The following is a 25,043-nucleotide window of genomic DNA, read 5'->3' on the forward strand; positions in this document are numbered from 1 at the left end:
GCTTTGGGTAAACTTTTTAGGAATAAAATAACATACTGAGCCATTAATTACTGAGCATTGGCTTCCTTTTACAGAGAAACAAAAGGTTTAGAACTATTAATAGATACGTTTGGTGCCACACTGAGATATTTTCTATAAGAAAGCACATTTTTCAAGAAATTATTTGGATTTATGTTTACCAATCTACAGAGTGTTGATATAAAGGATAGTTCATGGTTGCTTAAGGAAAAGAGGATGTGTATTTTTTAGTAAAGAAGGTAAGGAATGGAATTGCATTTTATTAAGGGAAAAGGAAGTAGGTCTTACTTACAGGTGGCTGTTTCTGGATGGAAAAATAAAGTGATGGATACAGAAAGTGATAAAAATGTTTGTGGAAAGTGGACCCCGAGAAAAGAGTTCTGTGCATGGTCAGGATTGACTAAGTTTACAATAAATTTAATTGAGTAACGGAATTTTAAAAGTAAGCAGTTGCAAAACTTGAATTTGGCTTTTCTCTCTCTTAGGGGGACAAGATTTCTTAAAATGTTGAACTGTGTTTGATAACAGATTTCAAGTTTCTTTACCTTTTAAGTGATCTGTTCTGTATTTGCCTTTGAAATAGTTATTGTTACTTTAGTTAAATGAATAACTATTATTTCATAGTGACCTCTCATTCTATCTGACTGAGTGTTCGAAAGCCTTTTTGATATTTTATTGACAAAACTTCCTAAATCAAATTATAATGAAGTACTTTTGACCTCTAAATAACTTTGGGATGTTTCAAAAAGCCCCTGAAACAACTCAAAGAGAAATATTAAACTAATTAGGTTAATTTGGTAGTTAAATTACATGGAAAGTATTGTCAAATGAGTAATAAATTTTCTTAGGTTATCTAGTATGGTAAATGTTACTAATATAGATATCCTAGAAATTATATGGAGTTCCTGAAATTCTGATATGTCCTGGTAAAATGTTATCAGTCATAATTCTAGTTATTATCTTAAAGTGTTGTATGTAACAGCAGTAACAAAGTTTCTTTGTCAATTGCATTGTAATCAGATTTAAATGTGCCTTCTTAAGTCTTTTTTCATTATAGACAGTTACAGTTTCACTCTAATGCCTTTGCAAAAATGCTTCTTCTTCAAGAAGATTTATAAAAAGGACTTTAGAATAAATACAAGTTTCTGACTTTCAGACCATAATGCTGAACTGTGTAAGAAACTGAAGATTTCTAATGAAAAAACTGATGGTTTCATAAAGGTGTTAACAAAAAGGATTAGTTACATAGGACTGAGTGAACTGGTGAATATGTTATAATTTTTATGACTTCTATCTGAAAAATTACCAGTTTAAATCTGTTTTTTCCAGGTATGTGGAAACCTTCCCCTCAAACTCATTGTGCCTTACAGAAATTTGGTAAATTATACTTTTGTAAGCAGAATTGAAGCATTTATCTTTTTCTCTCTATCTGCTCCCTCCAGAGATTGGAAACTCTTAGGTTCCCAGGAGCTTTGTCAGATAAATTAGGAAGGCTACCACACTAGCAGGTACAGAAATCCCAAGGTATTTTGGAGACATCGAAAGGGAGGAATTCATCTGCATCTGTTATGCAAAAATCTGTGAGAAGCCCTTGGTGTGACTTTCTTAGCCCTGAGAGGTCTTTTAAAAGTCCAAAGAGTTTCAGTGAGTAAAACGTCTATATGATCAATTACAGTTATATAAATCATCAGGCCAATTATTGAGACCAGACTTATTTTGCAAACAAATTAGTCTTAATTTTGTTACTTTTGGTAGAAAAGAGGGTAATTTTAGAGAGAAAAATATTATGTTTCAAAGAATGTTAAAACCCAGTTTTGTTAACAGAGATCTGTATTTATTAAGACTCACCTCCCAGATAGTTCTTTCTTGTTATGTTATATTAATGTAAAGGTTAATTGAAAGACATTCTAAGTTTGTTTCTGAAGATTATTTTAGTAATCTATCTTTGGATGAAGATCAGATGCCCCACGACCTACAACCACGGGATTATGCATACTAGAAGAGACATAATTTAAAAAACTATCTCCAACTTGGACACAAGGACCCTTGTCAGGTACTTTTAACTAGCTCATGCACAGTGAAACTGAAGGAAATTGACTCTTGGATTAATTTCCACTCACAAAGGCCCCTGCACTGGACTGGCCTGTAGAAAGGACAGCTGGCCTCAAATTCACCTTAAAACAACGCTCAGAGGAGAAACTACACTCACACTAGGATGAGAAGAAGACAACATCAGAAGTAGACAGCTTGCCCAAGATCCTCTATCTGACTTGTATGATCATTTATAATGTTTTCTTGACTTCTTGGATCCTTGAATATAAATCAAATGTTTTCCTGTCATGAGCACGATCCTCTGCTAGTTTTAAAATCAATCCAATTGTTGGTTTTGTGGCCAGTTACCTGTGTCTAGTACTTCAGGGTTACCTTGGTGAATTTCTCCACTCCAAGGCTCTTATTGTTTGGCCCTGAGGAAATTTACTTTAGAAGAAAAATTATAGTCATGTTCAGGTAGCTATTGATATTACTAGGTAGAATCCCCTCACCTGGCAAATTAATAATGCCTGCTCTTACCCTGCCCATAAATATGAGTTTTCTTCAATTACTCAAGCTCAATCAGAGCAACAAGTAAAGTTTTAACCAAGGAACAAGACCTCTCACAATCATGGGATGGATTTATGTAGTTAATACCAGGCTATGGTAATTTAAGTTTAAAGGCATCTCTATGTTGGGAACAATTAAATAATACTAAGGATAGTCAGTCTAGTAATACTAGGAAACTGGGTTGGGTGCCTTATGGAAAATGCCAATATATAATTTTTCTTAAAGATAAGGATTGGTACAGAACAGACTAAGTCAGACAACGTGGGATATACTAGGCTGCACCTAATGGAAGTTCTTGACTTATATTCTTGCTTATGATCTTATTAATCTGCTAGCTATATTGTTTTTTTATATTGCCTGTTTTACAAAATTGTTGTTTCTTGCATTACCAAATGTGTGACTGAGCCTCGGATAAAATGATGATATGTTCCATGTAAGATTAATGATGGTAATAGTGTAAGTCTAGATATGGGAAGAAGCAACAAGAGGGAATATTTTCCTGGACCATAAGAGACTAGATTAGACAGGTGATCCTGAGACATTTTGCCTACTCGTAAGGCCTAGTCCAATAATAGCAGAACATTGAGTGGCCTGTCAGTGAAATCTTTGCCAGACCTGGAAATAAGCATTCCTAGCACCGTGGGATGAAATGGTCATGAAACGCACCCCAAAACTATAGTCAAATTCATGACCCTGAAGGGGCTCTGCCAACTGAAAATTGTCATCTGCCTCTGCAAGTATTAAGTCAATGGCCACTGCTACCACTGACCTTCAACACCTCCTGAAAGGGATTCAGGGTGGAGATCAGGAATGAGACACCCTGTGCTCTGAGAAAACCCAGTAGAACAGGCCTTCAGAGAGTGAGATATTTTCAGGAGAAGATTTTATGAGCCCAAACTCTTGCATGTTCTCATACCTAGAGAAATACTAACATCATTAATGGTGACATCTGCTTTGGCTATTAAGGAGAAAATTACAATTAAAAGTCAAAATGGAGTAGATATGGTTCAATCATCCAAGGAAATAACTAGGTGACACTATGGGTGTGATTTCAGACAAGTCCTTGTATTGCTGAAATTCACACATCTTGTAGCCCTCACCCCAAATTTTGATCAAGTGGAGAGAGACTTCTCTATGAGGCAGGACTACACCCACTCTCAGCAGGAAGTAGTTATGGAAGAAAGAGACCTCCGCCCCAATTCCCAAGAAGTATCTTTTTTTTTTAAGTTTTTTAAAATATGTAAATTTATTTATTTTATTTTTGGCTATGTTGGGTCTTCATTGCTGCATGTGGGCTTTCTCTAGTTGCAGCAAGCAGGGGTTACTCTTCGTTGCAGGGCACAGGCTTCTTATTGCGGTGGCTTCTCTTGTTGCAGTGTGCAGGCTCTAGGCATTCAGGCTTCAGTAGTTGTGCCTCTCCAGCTCTAGAGCACAGGCTCAGTAGTGGTGGTGCATGGGCTTAGTTGCTCCGTGGCATGTGGGATCTTCCCGGACCAGGGCTCGAACCCATGTCCTCTGCATTAGCAGGTGGATTCTTAACCACTACACCACCAGGGAAGCCAAACCAAGAAGTATCTTGATTATGAAGTCTCTCAGGGGGGAGTTGTTAGGGGAAACACTGACCTAAACCACTCTCTCTGGTGAGGCAAAGGCAGTAACAATTTGCATGAGTTATTTTATGACAGGAGATCCTGGTAAGGAACATGGAACTAACAAGCCACCGGCAACCAGAAGAATACAGGAAAGGTCAAAAGGAGAGAGGAGACGCCAGTCCACATGCCCTACCAACATCCCAGAAGCCTCCTCGCTAGACTCCATCTTGGCTGAGCAGTTGCGCCGCCACCAGAAAGGGCCCTGAGTCAGAATGATTGGCCAGAGACAACCCAGAAACTAATCCTATCACCACCATAAATCCCGAGACTGTGAGCCACATGGCAGAGCAGTCTTCCTGGATTCCCTTACCCTCCTGCTCTCCTCCCGGGCTCCCTTTCCCAATAAAGTTTCTTGCTTTGTCAGCACATGTGTCTCCTCGGACAGTTCATTTCCAAGTGTTAGACAAGAGCCCACTCTCGGGTCCTGGAAGGGGTCCCCCTTCCTGCAACAGTTTTATTTTTATTATTTATAATACAATATTAAATCTTCAGTGTGTATAATTATTAATACATATAGAAAAATATATATGTACATATTTTTTTCTCTCTTCCTAATGTCTTTGCTTTGATTATACCATGAGTGTCTTTATTTGTTTACTTATTTTCTTTACTCTAGGAATATATTCTGTTATGGTGTATAATTGTTTGGCCACCTACTGCAACATTGGCTCACATTATAAAGATATTTGATCATTAGTCCATACAGTTATTTCATGCATGAGAATTATCATTTTTAATTTGGCAGCAGTGAACCAACATCTCAGCATGTGTTCAAAACTGCCACCTCCAAAGAGCAATAAACAGAGTTGACTAAGTTGATTAAGACAATAAAACTATCAGAACTGCTTCAGGGCTAACAAAAATGCTTACATCGACTCATACTGTCTATAATTTCTACTATTTTTTTCTATTTTTCTTAATGACAGTAGTGCAAGCTACTAATTCAGGTTGTAAATTAAAATGTACATAAAGTGATAATGTAGTTAATAAATTTAAGAAATTTTCCATAAAATTTTAATTATCAAGATATTTCAATGTAAAATGCTCCATAACAAGATACTGAGCTAAATATATTCAAGTAACAGGCGTTCAGTCTTCATATTCAGAATACCACGACTATTAGGAATGAAAATGAACTGAAAATGTAATTGGCAAAAAAATACACAAGTTATAAAAGTAAATTTTGCCTCTTAGCTTCAAGGACTGTTATCTAAAACTACACTCCCTTTTGGTAGCATTTCATAGTACAGAGTGAAGTAGGAACTTTGTGGTTATCCAGTAAACATAGTTTATTTTCACAGTTAAATTACTCAGTTCAAGGGGGAAATTGGCATTTCTCATTACAGTTATGCTTAGTAATACAGTTTTGATTGACTATTGTTTATTGATTATATTTGCAAATTTCAGTTCTTCTTTATTATTTTTATTTTTGATAAAGAAAATGTTAATATAGTACACACAAAGTTTAGAAGATCAATTTAAATAAGTACAAAAATTGGAAAAAATATTTTGCTCCATGTATACCCAAATATATTAGGAATTCATCAAATTTCTTTTTTTTCCTTCTTTGTAAACTGAAATAATTTTATAATCAGTATAATAGTAATAAAATTAAAATTAAATGAAGCAACCAGTATACATGTTATGGAAGTTTCCAGTCAAAAAACACAGCATGATAATTCTATTAAATAGAAATGTGACATCATTTGTAAAGAATGGTTATTAGAATAATTTGTTTTGCTTTAGTTGGTCTTATTTCTAAACCATAGTTCTCAACACTGACTATAAATTCAAATCACCAGGGAGATTTTCACTCCCTTTTTTCAAGCTTTATTGAGGTTCAATTGACAAACAGGAATTTTATATATTTGATGTATACAACCTGATGCTTTGATATTTGCATACATTGTGAAATGATCACCACAGTCAAGCTAATTAACATACCTATCGCCTCACATAGTTACCATTTTATTTCCTTTTTTTTCTTGTTGTTGCTGTGAGAACACTTAAGACCTACTCTCAGCAGATTTTATGCATATAGTACAGTATTGTTAACGGTCACCTTGCTGCATATTAGATCCCCAGAACTTATTCTTCTTGCATAACTAAAACTTTCTACTGTTTGACCTGGAATGTTTTTAAATCCACAGATACCCAGACCACTAAGACCAATCAAATCAGAGTCTCTGAAAGGAAAGCCCAGACATCAATAGAGTGTCTATCAGAAGCTTCAGAATAGAATGTCTATTAAAATCAATAGAATGGCTCTAGAAGTTTCCCAGATAATTCTAATGAGCAGCTTAGAGATAGTTTTTTGCATAGGCTCTTCAACTTTTCAATATCCTACCATCTGTGTATTAATAAATTAGATATAAACTTAATTTTGTATGAAATAATGTGAAATCACGCATTTAAATATTACTTTTTATATTTTCTTTTAGTTTGTTTTTCTCTTATCCCAAATTTCTTTTTACATTTATTTTAAAAATGAATGACAAATCATATATATATTCCATAGTTCAGCTTTAAGTTTTTATAATTTATAGTTTTGTTGTTTTCAGCAGTGGAACAGATACTCCAAGATATTCGCATTAAATGATATGACCAGACATTGATGAAATCAGATGTTCTGATACTCAAACATAAAGATTTTTCAAAGGTCCTATAAGTTGTGAGCTCAGTCTTTGAAGTTTCTGAGGCTCTGGGTGATATACCTGTCAACTCAGAGAATTTTTTGTTTAACAGGGGGAAAAGTGGCTTCTGTGCACACAGGTGAGTTTATGTGAAAATTTAGTTTCTTTTATTTATTTTAAGTGCTAGTTTCTTCCGGGTTACTAGGATTGAATCCAGCTGAACCTGGGTGAATTCAAAGGCCATACTCAGCAGAGGCCATAGTTTCTGCTAGAATTACAACTAAAAAGATAAAATATAGTAATGTAAAACTCTCATTTTTAGGACAGGGATGGTATAAAATATTTCTGCTTTGTGATTTGCACCATAGTTTGGAAGCAGGTGCACAATGTTTGGAATATTCCTGCTGCTGATTCTTCTTATTAATTTTAATTAGGAATAATGCAACATTTAAAAAGTTGGGGATTTCTTGAAATAGGAATTGATTTATTGTGAAAGATTTTTTGAACACAAACAATATAGCTAGTTCATATTTGTCCAGGTACATTCCATAATTGATATATAATAATTTCCTTAAAGTTAGTAATTGGAAAGTGACACAAACACAGCTGAAGTATTAAAACATATGATTTTAAAAGAGAATAAGAAAATGAACTCATCCATCCCAAATATAAAGTGTACACTATGTTGTAATAAATCACAGTCCCTAAGGGGATAAATAAAAACTAGTCGTTGTCCTAAGAGTTGTTATACTTTAGTTGGCACACAAAGAAGAATAAATAGGTCTAGGACATAACATGCTAACTGATGCTAGAGAATTAGAATGCTTATTTCTATTTGAACTATATTTCTAAGTTTAAATCTATATGTAGCCATATTAAGTGATTGGGTTTCAGGAAGCTTTTATATACATATTTGCAATTATTTATCTGGCTAAGGCCTGGAAAAAAATACAAAGAATGTGACAGCCATGATGATAATTTATTTTTCCAAATTGTGATAATTGACAATATTGATTTTTTTAGCACTGACCTCTGTTACAGAGTGGATGGAAGTAGGCTACAAAAGTAAGTGCAAGAACTATAGAGATCTTAGAGACTTAGTGAAATAAATGAAGTTGTTTGTTCCTGTAATTGTTGATTTTGTAGTACAAATTTAAGTTTTATTCAGGTAAAATATCTTACATTTCATTCATAATCTGAAAGCTTTGGACAAATGTTTTTAGTGTTTTACCCCCATTGCCTGGACAAAAAGCACACTATTGGTGTATTTTTGAATTAATAAATACTGATTATATTAATTTGGCTCCATAATTCCTCTTTTCCAACAAGTTAGTACTGTTCATGTAATTACTATAATGATGTTGTAACCTCAATGTTTTTACCTTATGGTTAAAGCCCCTTGTGTTGAAGATGGGATATACAGCTTTCCTTTAAGGCCATAATGATCTCTTTACTGAGTAGGTCATATGATACAGGCAGGCATCCTTCTCAAGCTTTGGTTGTGTAGATGTGGCTAAAGAAATCCAATTTTATTCAGTCACTGGAATGTGAAGTGCATTCCAGATGGATGAACCTGGAGAGCAGAACGTCTTTTTATCCCAGTACCTTTTTGTTTTGTTTTGTTTTGTTTCGGTACGCGGGCCTCTCACTGTTGTGGCCTCTCCCCCGTTGCGGAGCACAGGCTCGGGACGCGCAGCGCAGGCCCAGCGGCCATAGCTCACGGGCCCAGCCGCTCCACGGCATGTGGGATCTTCTTAGACCGGGGCACGAACCCGTGTCCCCTGCATCGGCAGGTGGACTCTCAACCACTGCGCCACCAAGGAAGCCCCCAGTACGTTTTATATCTTACTTTCTTACTATGACAATTCAATCTCTCAAAGACAAAATTATTTTTTCTAGTTATGAATTCATTGCTAAAATCTTTCAGGCCATTGGTAGGAGAAAATAAGCTGGAAAACTGCACACTTGGAGGATAACAAATATTAAAATTTGTAGTCTAGATTTTCTCATCAAACATTTGAATGGCTACTTGACATTTAAAAATCTCTGGCTGCAAAAATGTTGACAAAACACCCCAGTTTATATAAATATAGGCCTCCTAATTTTACTTTATTGATTTTGCCTCTATTCTTGAGATTGTTATAGTGGAATCTTTCTTACCTGCCGCCCATCACTTGAAGCCTGTGTACATATTGCCAAGCTGTCTGAAGTTATAAGCAAACCCAAGTTTAATACCACATTAAGAATCACAAGGCTTCCCTGGTGGTGCAGTGGTTGAGAGTCCACCTGCCAATGCAGGTGACATGGGTTCGTGCCCTGGTCCGGGAAGATCCCACATGCTGTGGAGCGGCTGGGCCCGTGAGCCATGGCCACTGAGCCTGCACGTCCAGAGCCTGTGCTCCACAATGGGAGAGGCCACAATGGTGGGAGGCCCGCGTACCACAAAAAAAAAAAAAAAAAAAAAAGAATCACAAAATGATATTTGTGTTTATAATTTTCTTCAAAACTGACTTAAATGTTTTTATACAATTATTAGAGTTTAACTCCTCTAACTTGGGAACAAACAATAGCATTTTTAAAGATTAGATGTGAATGAATTTATTCATTTGATCAACAAATATTTATTGAGAAACTATTTTAAACCAGGCTCTTTATTAAGTACTAAAGGTAAACATCCTTAAGTAGTATGAGTGTCTTAACAATCATACTATTAGTCTGGAAGAATATTTTATCAAAAATGACCCATGGACCATCTCTTTCAGAATCCTGTGATGTAATAATTTAAAACTGATGATTTCTGTGTTCCACCTGAGATCAAATGAGATATATTATCTGCTCGTAATTCCTAAGAATATCATTTTAGCAAACACTCCAGGTGCTTCATGACATAGGAAGAAAACCTTTTTGTTTTGGTTCCAAGTTTGTGTGGTTTTGAAAAGTAGGCTCATATTAGCCTAGGGCCTTATTCTATATTGAAAGAAGACTGGACCAAGAGAAGAAATAGAAAAAAATGGCAAGCTCCTGACTGTGTTAAAAGTTTCATTTAAATATTTCTGTTTCAGGCTTCACAAACAAAATACCAACTCTAGAATTGGATCTTATTTTCTTCTTTGAATATTATTTCCTGTGAAAGGGTTCTGGACTTCACTCAGGTTTCTTCTCCAGTTTTTAATGTATGTGAGTTCTGCAGATGAATTATTTTACTGCTAATACCCAAGCCCAGATTGATCCAGTATGGTCCATTACAAATCCTTAGTAATCATGGAGTAATTGTTCAGCATATCATTAGATTTTGTTTTCATAATTCTAACAATTGAAAAATCTCATCAGTTGATGCCTACCAAATATTGCAGTGAAATTGATACTAATCCAAACAAATACTGTTTTGTAGTCCTGGGGAAGCTGAAAGTTTTATGGGTTCTAATGCTCCTCAATGAAATAAAATGACATTTTAAAGGAAGGGGATCCAAGTATTCACAGTAAAATATCCTTACCATATAGTTAAATGAAATTATGTGCTCAGTGAATATTCACCAGAAAATTAACATTTTCTAAGCAACTGACCAACTTGAAGGAAACAATTTTATTTTTAATTAAAATTGTGGTTCATGAGAAAAGTATAGTCAGGGAATAAGGGGTGTTTGTGTATGTGTGCGTGATATGCTTCTTGAACACAGCAAACAGTTTGACACATACAGAACATTCTGTTTAGTCTTAAGGCACAAGAAATGACATTAGAAGGATGACATTTTCAGGCATAACCCTTTAGATGTATGGGGTTCAGAATGAAGACCAAAGTATACACGTTCATTTTTATTGAAAGTTAAATTTGTTTTAAACCTGTTGTGTGATGTAATTGTAGATATTCAAAGATGATTTATTAGATGCTTCATTCATACAGCATGAAAGACAAGAGGAGGGAAACAACTCATAAAGACCTTCTAAGTACTGCTTAGTGAGCTCAGGTTACTCCTGGTAATCAATCCCGATGCCTTCAGGGACTTCATGACCACATAAATATGGACTCTGTTGGATTATAATGGCTGAGTGGACCACCAATGCAAAAATAGCCTTTGTTCTGTTCTATAGTGTAGTTCATCAACTGCCAACAGCCATGACTGACCTGGTGAATAGCTAATTATTTATTAATTTCAGATTCTTCCTTAATTATACTCCTTTTATTATTCCATCTCTAAGCCTTTGGATACATCATACTCTTCAATGTATATTTAATTGGTTAAACTGTTAAAACAGTTTCTTTCCTAAAGAATCATCCTTTGCATCACTAAATTCAGTCCAAAAAATAATTTATTGACAAAACACTTCTTTTTCACCTAGACAAGACTTCAAGTAAATAAAGAATAAGATAGTGAAGAAAATTATATTAAAATTATTTGAATATTTGTTGGCTTTTTATAGTTGGCTTAGTAGTTATTATGTATAATTTGTTTTCCTACTTAAAAATCCCTGTGTTTCTAAGTCACATAACTGAAATTTTTAGAGGACTGTGTCTTAAGAAGGTTATTATGTAGGTGACCTAATTCCCCAAGGGAATGAAATTAATGCAAAGACCAGCAAAATCTTTCTCAAGCAATTCTGCAAAGCAAAGAGCTTTATAAACCTGACATATACAAATAATTATAGTAATAATTACAATGGTAATAAAAGTAGCTAACTCTTATTTAGGTCTTAGTATGTCCCAAAGAGTAATTTGCATTTTTAGATGTGTATACTTTATTTTTCACAGCAAAATCCACAAGATGAGTACTATTATTATCGCCATTTCACAGGAGCGAAAAGTAAGGCATAGAGAGGTAAAATATTTTACACAAAGTTTTACACAAAGTCAGACATCTTGTAATTGGTAAGGCTAGAATTCAAACCCAAGCTATCTGGCTCCAGAATAAAATTTCAAATATTGGATCAATCACCATTTGTGAGAGAGGAATCCTGGAAAAAAATGAAATAAAAAAAATGAAATAAAATAAAATATTTGGTTCTTGCTAAATGGCAAAGACTTTGAATTCCTTTTGAGTTAAATACAAAAATTACATAGTGATTTATAATTAAGAATTATGATCTGTCAGCTGGTAAATTGGTTAGATTCTCCTGTAATTTTGACAAAAGCAAAGAATTGCAGACATTTGAGTTGTTAAATATTTGTTACCCAGTCATTAGGCTCATTCACTCTCATAAGATTGATACCAACATTTAGAGCCCTCACTGAGAAACAACGGCCCACAGGAAGATTAGGAATGATGGTAGAAGGGTAACTGTAGAAGAGGAGGTGAAGAAGTTTGAGCCAAGTGCATGAGTATACTTGGGCAGATCAAATTTAGGAAAGAATATCTGGGGGAAGTTAAGGATCTTCACATTTATTCCATTAAAGCTATTCATGTGTCTATATTTATCCTTTGGAAAGTATTCATGTAACCTGGGTAGTGGAGGTGAGTACAAACAAGTAGTCTAATATAAAAGTTGTTCAACAGAAGTTTCATTTTCACGTGGCTTCTCCATCACCACATTAAAACAAGTTTTTTGTAATCCTGGTAACCAGGATAGGTCCAGGTGTAAATTAAACTTTGATGTGATTTTTTTCCCCCACATACCATTCATGTGTATCCTTGATCTGTTTTTTGAAGAGCCCAAGCCCTTCATACCCTCTGCTGTTCTGGGAATTAATGGATTAAACCCCAGCTTCAAAGGAGAATACATGTTATAGAAATTTTCAGCCAACTAATCATTGTACTAGAATTAAAAGTCATGATTTGTTTTGAATTTTTCTCTAAATAGCCTTAACTTCAAACAAATATTTATCAGTAATGAGCTAATTGTTTTTAAAGATTTCTACTGCAAATGTAACAATAATTCTGAATTCAGAAATCATTTGTTACTGCATGATAGTGTAAAAAATGTTTTTCATTTATAAAATGGGTTATAATAATACCTAACCATAGATTTGAGAAAATGAAAAAAAAAAAAAAAAGAAACAAGTGTGTCCATCCTAAATTCCTCCTTTAATTTTCATGCCCATGCTATAAATGTGAAAAAGGGAGAGGCCCAATACATGGTGTAGAAACAGATGTACTTAGGCATAACTCTGGTAAAGGAAGTGGTGATTTCTGTTGAAATTAAAAATTTGAATTTCTATAATATTTCAGAAAACAGTGTTTTCTCTTCACATGATTTAGAGTTTTGGAAATCATCTGGTCCAAACTCTGCATTTTATAGATGAGGAAAATGAACCTCAGTTCAAATAGCAATTTTGTACAGAATAATTATAAACATATGTCTCTGGATTCCTGAAAGATCTGCACTATCTTATAAATATTTTTATCATCTCTGAAGATATATATGTATTTAAGCAATATAAAAAGCAAATAAAAACAATGAGATACTACCATGTATCTATTAGAATGGCTCAAATCCAGAGTCCTGACAATACTAAATGCTGGTGAGAATATGGGAACAACAGGAACTCTTATTCATGGCTGCTGGGGATGGGTAAGTGGAGCAGAGGGTTTTTTGCAGTGAAAATACTTAGTATGATGCTATAATGATCAGTACATGTCCATATGCATTTGTCCAAACCCATAGAATGTACACCACCAAAAGTGACCATAATGTGAAATATGGATTTGGGGTGATTATGATATGTCAATGTAGGCTCATCAATTGTAACAAATGTACCACTCTGGTGGGGAATGTTAATAATGGGGAAGGCTATGCATGTGTGGGAAGGAGAAATACACAGAAATCTCTTCATTTTCCTCTTAATTTTGCTATGAATCTAAAACAAAACTGCTCTTAAAAAAGGAAAATATCTTAAAAAATTAAAAAAATAATAAATTGTGTCCAAAACTTATAAGGAATTCCTGAAAATCAATGAAAAGACCAAAAAAAAAAAAAAAAAAAAAGAGACAAGGATATAAACAAAAGGGAAAATCTAAATACCAATAAATAACTTAAAATATTAAAATATTTAATCCCTCTTGACAATCAGATAAACATATTAAAACAGTTGTTAGAAACTAATCAGGTTAGCATATAGTATACTAAAATTAAATTATATTCAATTGACTTTGAGAAGGAAACTTGTTTTTTCATTCCTATTATGTCTGGCATGGTTCCAGGTGCTTTATCCTCATTGCCTTTCTTCCTGAAGTCTTAGAGTAAACTAATGAATGAGTTTTATCATCTTGATGATACAGATGAGCAATTTGAAACTCAGAACAGTTAGGAATTTGCCAAAGAAAACACAGCTTAAAATTCTAATCAGTTTTCAAAAATTATGTTGAACTTCGGAGTCTAATTTTTCTGTTTGGACATGTTATGCATATGTTTTGGCCAAATGGAAAGGTACAATTTGGTGAAAGAGAAAACTTTGAGCCCATATCTTGTTTTTTTTTTTTTTTTTTAGAACAAGCACTATTTATTCAGAGCTGACTCTGTTCAGCAAGGTAGTCAGCCACAACCATTTGCATTTGGCAGAGACTCAAAGACAGAGGTGTAGGAAAGCTTTCTGATGGTGAATAAAAGGAAGACATATGATCAGAGGTTGTGAATTGTGGAAGCTGGAGGTAGCTGTATCTTGTTAATTCACAAGGATAGAGACTGTGTTGTAACCACCTTCATATTCCTAGAACCTGCCATAGCAACAGGAATAAGGTAAAAAATTGAATAACCCAGAATTGAAAGACTGGCATCGTATTTTTATATTTAAAATTTGTAATATTTTTGAGAAGATGTTCTCAATTTTAGAAATATATTACCTGATTCATCAAAAGTAGTTTTAACCTGCTAAAATGTTTGGCGTACACAATACACACACACACAAACTAGAATACAACTCTCCAAGCTAGTGGTTATGAAAATAGATAAGACAACTATATCAATGTAAGTGGCATATTTCTTCTAATATATTTTGACATGTAACTATTTTTACCCCAAATAATTATATCAGAACAAATCAAGTTTCTAGCAGCAGCTCTTATGCAAAATGAAAACACAGCTCATTCTTTCAATCAAGCCTTCATCTTGGCCTGGGGGGGAAACACTATTGAGAAAGCAGAGCTGTTAAAAGGAACATTCTTCTGTTGTATTCTGACTATTAGAAACCAAATCAGCAAAACATCCAGAAACCATTACAAGTAAACAGACTTCATGCAAGAAGCCAGTTTTGCACATTGAGGACAATAGACTTCTATAATACATGTTCCAAAATTTGAAAGGAAAATATAAAGAAAATCTTAGCTATCAAAAGAAATACTGGATGAGGGGTAATTCTTGGAAGCAATACCTAGGTCAAAAGATATATTCAATTGCTAAAGACACCAAAGATGTTTATATAGAATAATAATTATAACGAGTATAAAATTTAACCCAATTCACTGTCACATTCCTGTTCGGTAAGAGTATCTTCTCACTTATTTTGCTTACGTAGCCCTTGCTGGTGACAATAAGTTTTAGTATACTAATAAATTGATTTAGTCAGGGTTCATTAAGGAACTAGATATCACACTCAGTGAGTAGTTTGAGGAGAGTTTAATTTAGGGATTTTTTTTTTAATGTCAGCAGAATTTAAAAAACCAACAAGGCATATTTTGGTACACCAGGGCTAGTCGAAGAGGACAAAAGGAAAGGAGCTTTTGGAGAAGGACATAGCCCACAGAAACCTAGAAATGATGAGATCTGAGTCTCTGGAAATTACTTTGGGTAAAGAACCAAAATCTTATAAACCACAGAAGGATAGAGTATTGCTTTCTCCATTGTACAATCACCCAGCAAATATCAGCAGGTCATCCTGGGAGAGTTGGAGAAAATTCACAATGTTTACCTGAGGCCATGTTGCAATGTCTTATCTCAAAAAGACCCAGGTTCTCCTGGGTCAAGGCACTCCAAATCTGTGAATTGGTTTATACCTAGGAACTGAGTAAGAGGCTATGAATCTTCACTGCAGTGAGTTGAGTTAGGTTGCTGCCCACTTGATGTAAATATATTTTTGCTATTATATGCCAAACAGCATATTAGTAACTGATGGTCTATTTCATTTCTAGCAGTCTTGTAATGAAATAGGCAACACCATACATGTAGGCACAGACACTGACCACCAATTCCTCTTTATAATTTAATGTGATCATTTCTCTCACCTTATCTCTGGTAGTTAAGAGCTGTCACCTGCTTTTACTACTTTATTATCTCCTTAATTTTAGTGAGATCAGGAAATTCAGTTTTATTACATCATTCCCACAGTCAACCCCGTTACACAGAAGACAGCCACCAGTGAACATTTCAAAGATGTTTATAGCTCTCTCGTCAAAGCATTTCTTAATATCTTCTAGGTAGTAGCCTCTTGTTATTTCTGTTGGTAAAAGAAGGGAATGTCTTAACAGGTTGAAAATAACATTTTCTTTCCCCCATGCCTTGAATTCTTTTCTAACAGCATGCCTAGATAGTTCTGGCATTTCTCTCTCATTGACTATAAGCCATTAATGAGTGTAGGCTTCATTTAGTACTTATGCTACACCAAAGCTAATACATTACATCTTGAATTTGGGGTTTGTGAAACCATGTCAATAATTTCAATCCAATACAGCATTATGTTTTCCTTCTTGACTCAATACCTTAGAATCCACTTCTATGCATGCTTTCCCAAGCCTGACTAATAGAAATTGGGAAGTTTTTACAATTAACTTGTCCATGACCTCCAAAAATAGATTGCAATTGCATGTCACTGGTTATCTGTGATCCCTGGCAAGAAAGCTACAAGTGCATCCCTCAAATATATGAGCAATCCAATCCCAGAATCCCATCATGAAAATTTGTTTCCTGGGGACACTCTTAAGTACTGATTGTTGTATCAATCAGTATCTTAGCAGGTAGCACTTAAACTGGGTAATTCTAGATGAGTGTGATAAAAAAAAATATTACAAAGGAATGAGCAGAGTCTATGAAAATAAAGAAAAAATGCAATATTCTTGGATTAATATGGTAGCTTTCAGATTGAAAAGATGGTCATCCTCAGTTCCTGCAGTTCTATGTGTACCTACCACACCTCCCATTGAGATGAAGTATATTTTATCTTCCTTTGATTTTGGACTGGCTTATGACTTGTTTTGACCAAGAGAATGTTGTCAAAGTGATGCTGTGTCATTTTTGAAACTAGCTCTGAAGAGGTCTGGCAGCTTCTGCTTTCACTGTTTTGGAGCCCTGAGCCACTATGTAAGAAGCCTGGCTACCTCCTGGAGAGAAAGGCTTATCTGGGTTGCAGCCTTTTCTGCTACCCTAGCTAAAAACCCAGCTGAATTTTGCTGCAGGTACTACCCCAGCCAATGCTACATGGAGCAATAATAAATTGTCCGAAAATCCCTGACACTGTTGATGGTCCATGGGCAAGTGAATGGTTGTTGTTGTGTTAAATTACAAAGTTTTGGGTCTGTTTGTTATTCATCAATATATAACTGAATCAGCTAGTAAGAGTGGAACATTGTAACACCTTCAGATCTGAAGGGCATGCTTCGTGTATACCCTTCTAAGCTGAGCATAAGTTCTAGCTTCTCTTTGAGAGCCTATGCAGAAGTAATCTATAAAACTTCAAGAACTCTAAATAACTTATTGTCACCATCCTTATATCCTTTATATCCAACAGCTTGCCTTGTAACTCCTTTACCCAATCTTTTCTCGCCAATTACATTATTAATTTTTGGTGTGGGAGATCACTATTTTTTGAATCTTGATATTGCTATAACCCCTGGAAAATGTCTCTCGGAAAGAGTAGGCATTAAGATAGAGAAGACTTTGCACAAGAACACATGACAAGGATGTTTATCTAAGAGTGGTCACAATATTTTTAAACATGAATTTAAATTCCGTCAACAGAATATTAATTAAAGTTAATACATTTATATATTCAATGACCATTAACAGTTAAAGGGTAACTACTAAATTCATAAAAACTAATAATTTTTCTTTGTACTATTTAATAATTGCAAACTACTTTCCCAAAGAATAATACACCTCTTTTACTTATATCACTGTTAAAGACACTATTTTAAGAGATTTACACAGGATTCATAAATTTTACTGAATCACTAATGGCCATCTGTACTATGTATCATATTGTAATGAAATGCAGCTTTCATAACTGTTATTTGATCCTTAGTAAAATAGCACCTTTGATATGATGAATAAATACTCAGTTTGGCATGATAAAGATAATCATTTTTAAATCTGAATAGTACTTACTATGCACCAGGCATTTTTCTAAGAGCTTAACCATATTAATTCATTTAATCCACAGAGCAGTCCAATGAGTAATATTATTAATGTCTCCATTTTACTAATGAGGACACTAAGGCACAGAGAGATTATGTAAATTTCTACATATGTTGATTGAGTACAGAGTCAATTGAGAGGGTTATTTTCCATAAGGTTCCAATAGCTATGTGGACACACCTTGAAGTACAAGATATAAATGTCCCTATTTTGTTATGAATGTTATCTTTGAGTTACTGTAAAATGAGCTACCACAGAAGCTCAGTGGTATTCATCCTCTTCTCTACTTCTTGGCTTTTTGTATCATTTCTTCCATTCCACTTGGAAAATGATATATATTCCCAGAAAGTGTAGAAAGACAGCTCAAGTCTCTTAAAATTTTCAACAAACATGTTAACAAATTGCATCTGATATATACAAACCTGTTTGTAACTCTGGCAAGAAGATTAAACGAGTTCACACTTTGTTATGATTTAGATAAGTTGAACTCAAGATGATCATGCTCAATAAAGACAATCTTCCAACAGAAACACAAGCCAAGTAGAGGTGTGTGTTTACCTGGGGAAGGAACTGCGGAGGGGGCAGTGCTCCCATTTAAAAGGTTACAGACCATGTTATGGTTTCCCCCATACCCATTAGAATTCAATACACTGAAAATTAGGATCTAATTTTCCTGTACATGGTTAATTGAGTCAAGATTCAATGCAAAATACCATAATGATATAAAACAAATTTAAAATGTCCCATTTATCTTTTTTAAAATAAATTGAGTCATGGGTCAACAGGTGTTATTTTTCTAATGTGAATATATTTATGGAATCCTGGCACAGATATAGTTTTATAGTATCTGTAAAGGCAGGTAAATATCATTTGTTATTTTCATGCAAAGATAGAAAGACAACATTCCAATTCCAGTGCATTAAAAATGTTGATATTCCATAAAAACAGCCACGTATACATGAATAGTCTATAATAATGTTTTTACCAGCTAGGTAATTATCACTCTTGGAGTTAACACACTCCATTCAATTGAATGGAGAAGATGTCTAATTATGATAAGCTGGAATTATTTCCATTTGGAGGCAAGATTATCAATGAATGGTAACAAAAATTTTTCATCCTTGAAACATATAAAGAACTTTTAAAAATTATGTCCAAAATTGTTATCTATGTTATGATTTTTGTGAGATCTTGAATGACTCCTGTTCCCAAACGTCTCTGATAATCCTAGTGTGGGTACACTGAATGGGGCCTATGCAGCTGATTCTAATGCAGAATTTGAGGCCAATTTTGTCCTACGGTAACTAGGCAATCCAATCTAGCACCAGATTTGTTCTTCTTCACATTCTGTTCTGTTGTCCAAATTCTGTTCTGTTGTTCAATTTCACTTCTACTTGGTGTCCTAATTCTTTTATGACTAAAATCTCCACTGTGTATTTTATTTCTCTGGTATCAATAGGTTTTATCCAAATACCTATTATATGGATTCCCACCCATGGCCTGGTCATATGCTGGTAAAAAATATATATATATATACTACTGATATCATTACAAAAGTCAACATGAGGGGCTTCCCTGGTGGTGCAGTGGTTGAGAGTCCACCTGCTGATGCAGGGCACACGGGTTTGTGCCCCGGTCCGGTAAGATCCCACATGCCGCGGAGTGGCTAGGCCCGTGAGCCATAGGCCACTGAGCCTGCGCGTCCGGAGCCTGTGCTCCGCAACGGGAGAGGCCACACAGCGAGAGGCCCGTGTACCGCAAAAAAAAAAAAAAAAAAAAAAAAAAAGAGAATAAAAGTCAATATGAAACCCTTACATGAATTCCTATCTATAGCTCTTATGTTTGACTCAAATGAACAAGAAAAACAGTCCTCTATATTCAAATATAGAACTTCAGTCAGAATAGAGTTAAGCAATGGGATTAGGCAACAGAATTGCATGACTAAGAAACTGATTAAGACTTAAATAGACTTAAAATATATAAAGAAAATGAAAAGATTCCCCATGGGTTAGTTTAGCAAGTGAAAATATTGTAGGATGGTAGCAAGGTGGATAGAATATAAATCACTGATATCCTTCTTATTGGTTGTGTTCCTTTGTACTTGTCAATTATACACTCTGAAAATTGGTTTCCTTATTCTAAAGTGTGCAAACTAATACTTACAGGATTATTATATAGACATAATATCCATCTTTAACCAGGTCTATCTTAAAGCCTATATAGAGCAGACATTCAATAAATTGTCATTACTGTCATTATTATCTTAAATATCAATAATAATATAATTATATAATAAAATATATTTGCATTTTTATAAAATGATGACTGTAGATAATAATATAACACTAATAATACCTGAGTCTCTATTTCAAATATTTTTAGCAACATATAATTAAGGAAACCCCTGTCTATTAATTAATTCATTAATAGATATTAAATATGTTATACATGTTGTTTATCCAGTGGAATTGGTCTTTAATATCATGGGTATTTCATTCTGATGAAGGTAATCATAAATAAATAGTAATAAATAAGTAAAAATAAATAGATTAGAAAATATTAGAAAGCAGTAAGAGTGGTTAGGAAAAGGATTTACAAAGGAGTGATGATGTGAACTAATGTCTGCCTGATGAAAAAGATCAAGTTAGGCAAATGTCTTGACACTGGGAATATAGTTCACTTAAAACACTCTCTAATATATTTCCTAACTTGTTTAGGTTTGAATATTTTAGACAAATATACAATGAAGCTAGATTTATTAAGTATTAGTAGTGGTAGGTAGTGAACCTATTCTCACTAATGACACTAGACTTATCTTAATTGGTATTCATTCTTTCATTTTGCTAATATTTATGAAACACTTATTTAACATTCAACTTACATTTGTTGTCTACTGTCAAAGAAAAGTGACAAAGTAGCTAGGAATTTCATGGGTACAGCTGACTTCCTACATTTGTTACATCTTCTACAAAGAGTCCTGTGACTTGGATAAGTTGTTTAAAATCTTTATATCCTCATCATTAAAAATATGATAATAGTATGTACATTACAGTCTTTTTGAAATTATATGAAATGATGTATATAATCTACTCTCAGAACTTGGCATGTATTGATATCAATGGATTTATTTTAACTAATATGATTTAAGAAGGTGAGGGAAAAGAACTATGTCACTCATTTTTTTGTAGTCTAAGAGTTACTGTGATAAAGGTATGTAGTGCAATGAAAGCACTTAGAAGGATCCTTAGCTATTCCTGAGAGGGTCAAATGAAAATTCATATGAAAGATTTTAGACAGCAATGAATGAGAGTGGTAGACATACTACTCACACTTGTGGTGTTCAGAAAGCTGTTGCAAAGCAGATGCCACTCCCTAAAGTAAACCATGAAGCTTGTACATTGACTTTTTTTACTGAGGTTAATCACACATATCCTGTTCGAAGTTATCAGCCACTAAAATAGGAGGGAAATTATGAAATATGAACACAGTATATATGGTTCATTCTAATGTTTCCTTCTGTGCAGGAAAATGTGTAAAGACCATTACTTTCTAAAGCAAAGGGAGATGATGTAAGAAAACTGTCACTAGTCCAAACCATTGTACAGACTAAATTCTCATTTATATTACTTCTAGATAAAGGTTAAAGCAACTTATTGAAAGACCTGAACTTAAAGAAGAAGAATTCAGAAATATATCTACATTTAGTGTTTCTCTTGTGCCTTGGAGTAAAAAATAAAATCGAAATCCAGATGGAAGCCTACTGAGGATTTTCTTGAATCAAATTAGGTATTCAAGAATGGACACTGTGTGTCCATCTTGTAGGGAGAAAGATGCTATGAACTATTTTTTCACTATAATTCTTATTTAGAATTAATTAAATAACTTGTGTCAAGTAAATCCATTGTTCTAGCTCTAGAACTGATCCAAAATTAATGGAAACATTTATACTCCATTAAATGTGTACTCATATTTATAGCTTTAATTGTTGAAAGCAATTCTCAACCTAAGCAAGGACATTCCAGTGCACTCATCAAGTTGGTCTTAAAGCTGATCCTGCCCTGATACTTTTCTAACTTTGGTATCCTGTATCCTAGTTCCCCAATTGCTCTATGTCTGCCTTATAGCATAGTTTCAAAGCATGGGATTCTCATTGTATAACTCATCTCCTTTGTTGCAGGAATAACTTATTTGAGAGCTTGAGTATCTTGTGAATAAAATTCTACTGTCAAACTGAATACTACTAATAGCTGCTCCATATTCTCTGTCTTTTTGCATAAAATTCTATATCTTATACTTGGCTTGGACCATTTAACTAATTATGTACTCATTTTTATGTAGTGAATGCCTACCATGTTCCACGGACTGTAACATCATATCTTTCCTATCTGGAGTGATATTCCATTCTTGAACCCACATTGTGGCTCAAACCTATTTTCTCATCATTCAAATAACTGCCCCAGGGCTTGTTTCTTAGTGAACTCAATAACATTTTTGAGTTGGGGAAACACAAGCAAGCCACCCACAATCAAGTCTCATGATTATAAAACATATTGTTTGATTTATACCATAATAATAGTATTTGGAATCATTTTCATATAAAGGGAATATTTAAATCTATGTTTCACATTCTCTAAGTGCTATTCTGGTTCTTTTTAATTTCAGCCACTGAGTTGATAGGACTCAAAGGAAAACAAAATGGATTTATCCATCACTGAACAATTAATTGTATATTGGCTTCTTTAGGAATGGAGTTAGATAAAATGACTTAATCACAATTTTTCAGAGGAAAATTATAAATAATTAACTACTTTATGACTCCGATAAAAGAAAGTGAAATTCAGCACATCCAAGCAAATGACAATCAGATAAGGAAACTACTTACAAGGATTATTTCATTATTTTAACTGATTCTTCCCCATATAGCAATACTTACTGGCTGAGGCTATTATGCTTTAATATAGAACTATATATAATAAGCCTGGAAGTCAAGTTGAGCTACATAGTTGCACACACAGCTAAATACATTACAAATACCTCTATTACATATTAATATCGCTACTTTTCATTCTTGCACATCTCAGAAAACTTTAAAATGAATATGAAACTACATTATAGTTAAATCACTGAAATTGAAGTTTTTATTTCTGAACTCACTGCAGGGTATATGTTGGACATAGCCATGGAGAATTACTTGTGCAAAGATTTGTTAAGTATAGCTATTTTTTGGTACAGTTGCCTCAACCTGAAAGCTTAGAGACCCATATTCTGTAACATCATGTCTTTCCTATCTGGACTGACATTCTAGATAGTAGATACATGCCTCCAGTTAGATGTAGTTCTGTGAGATCTTGAAGGTAGAAGTGTGGTGGTGATCCTCTTCCTGCAGGCTTTGATTGTTTTCTTCTTGTATGAAAGTACATATATATGGTGGGTCTTCTTGGGGTGTTTATTCTTCCAATATTTATTCTATATATTCCTGGATTCTTAACAAGAATTATATAATCTATATATTCCTGTTAAGTACTTCAACACCCATTCTCCAATATCCTGACAATTGTAGTGGCAATGACTTCTTGTTCCTGACCTAACTCCAGAATTGGCTTCAAATGGGGCATCACCCATAATAAATCAATTTGAGAATGTTCTGGAAATAATTCCAAGATATCAATCTAGAATTTGTTTCTTCAGCTCTTTCTATTGTCTCAGAGACACCTAATTCCTGTATTAAAATTCTTATTGCTTAAAATACTTGAGTGGATTTTATTTCCTGCACTGAGTTCTCATTGGTGCTGATGTAAAACTCTTCCTCTCACAATCTCATTCTGCAACTATATTCTGCACTCTCTATCTAGAAGATTCTTCTTTCCATATTTATTTTGGCTTATATTTATCTCTTCATCAATATTTAGATTAGAAATTATCCTCTATATATACTTTTAATATCCCAACTACAAGATCACAGCTATAGCAATTTATCTGGGATAATTCCTCTCATGTTTTATAAACTCCCATCCTGGAAAAAAACAGACACTGTTGGAATGAGATTCTCCTGGACTCCATTAACTGAAGTGTCAGTATCATATAGAATAGAATTCCAAAGTGAGTGTGGGATAAAACTCCTCCTTTATAAGAAAAATTGAAACAAGAAGGTAAAGAATTTCTTCTACAATGTGTTGATAACTCAGATGGATGACATACCATGGGATGAGAGGGAAAGAAAAGAGAGAGCTGTTGCCATGTGGTGTGTGTGAATCTCCATCTACCCTTTGGGAAAGGGGGAGGAATATGCTACAGTCTAATATCAAACCTACTGAAAGAGGTTTCACAAAGAGCACCTGACAAGTTTTAAAAATGTTCTCTTTAGGTGAGAGACACAGAGACTGGAACCTTACTTGCATCTACAAAAAGTAAAGTAGACTGAGGTAGAAGGTCTGACCCCTACCACTGTAATATAGAGTGAGAAATGGTGCCTAACTGCCTCAGTAACTATGAACAGAGAATGATGCATGTTGGGAACAGAGCATTTTTTCAGATCTCGAGTAAACTAAACATGCATGGGTGTTCCCCTGAACCAGATGCAGGCCTTTTGCCTTGTAAAAAGACAGTGTGCATGGTTTTCTTGGGATCTAGAGGGGCAAGGAAATATGAACAGAAAGAGGCCAGAGGTGCATCACTAGATACCAGGGCTAAAGAAGGATTCATGAACCACCATTTGGAATAAGGATGCTTCTACCCAAGTCAAGACAATTGTAGTAGAGAGAAGTCAGACACCCTGCTAGAGCCAAGATAAGGCAGAAACTTACAGAAGTTTCCTGGGGAGAAAGGGTTATATATAAGCAAGTGTTAGATTCCAACACAGCAAAGA

The sequence above is a fragment of the Delphinus delphis genome, chromosome 5 (genome assembly GCF_949987515.2).
Source record: "Delphinus delphis chromosome 5, mDelDel1.2, whole genome shotgun sequence".
Taxonomy (NCBI): Eukaryota; Metazoa; Chordata; class Mammalia; order Artiodactyla; family Delphinidae; genus Delphinus; species Delphinus delphis.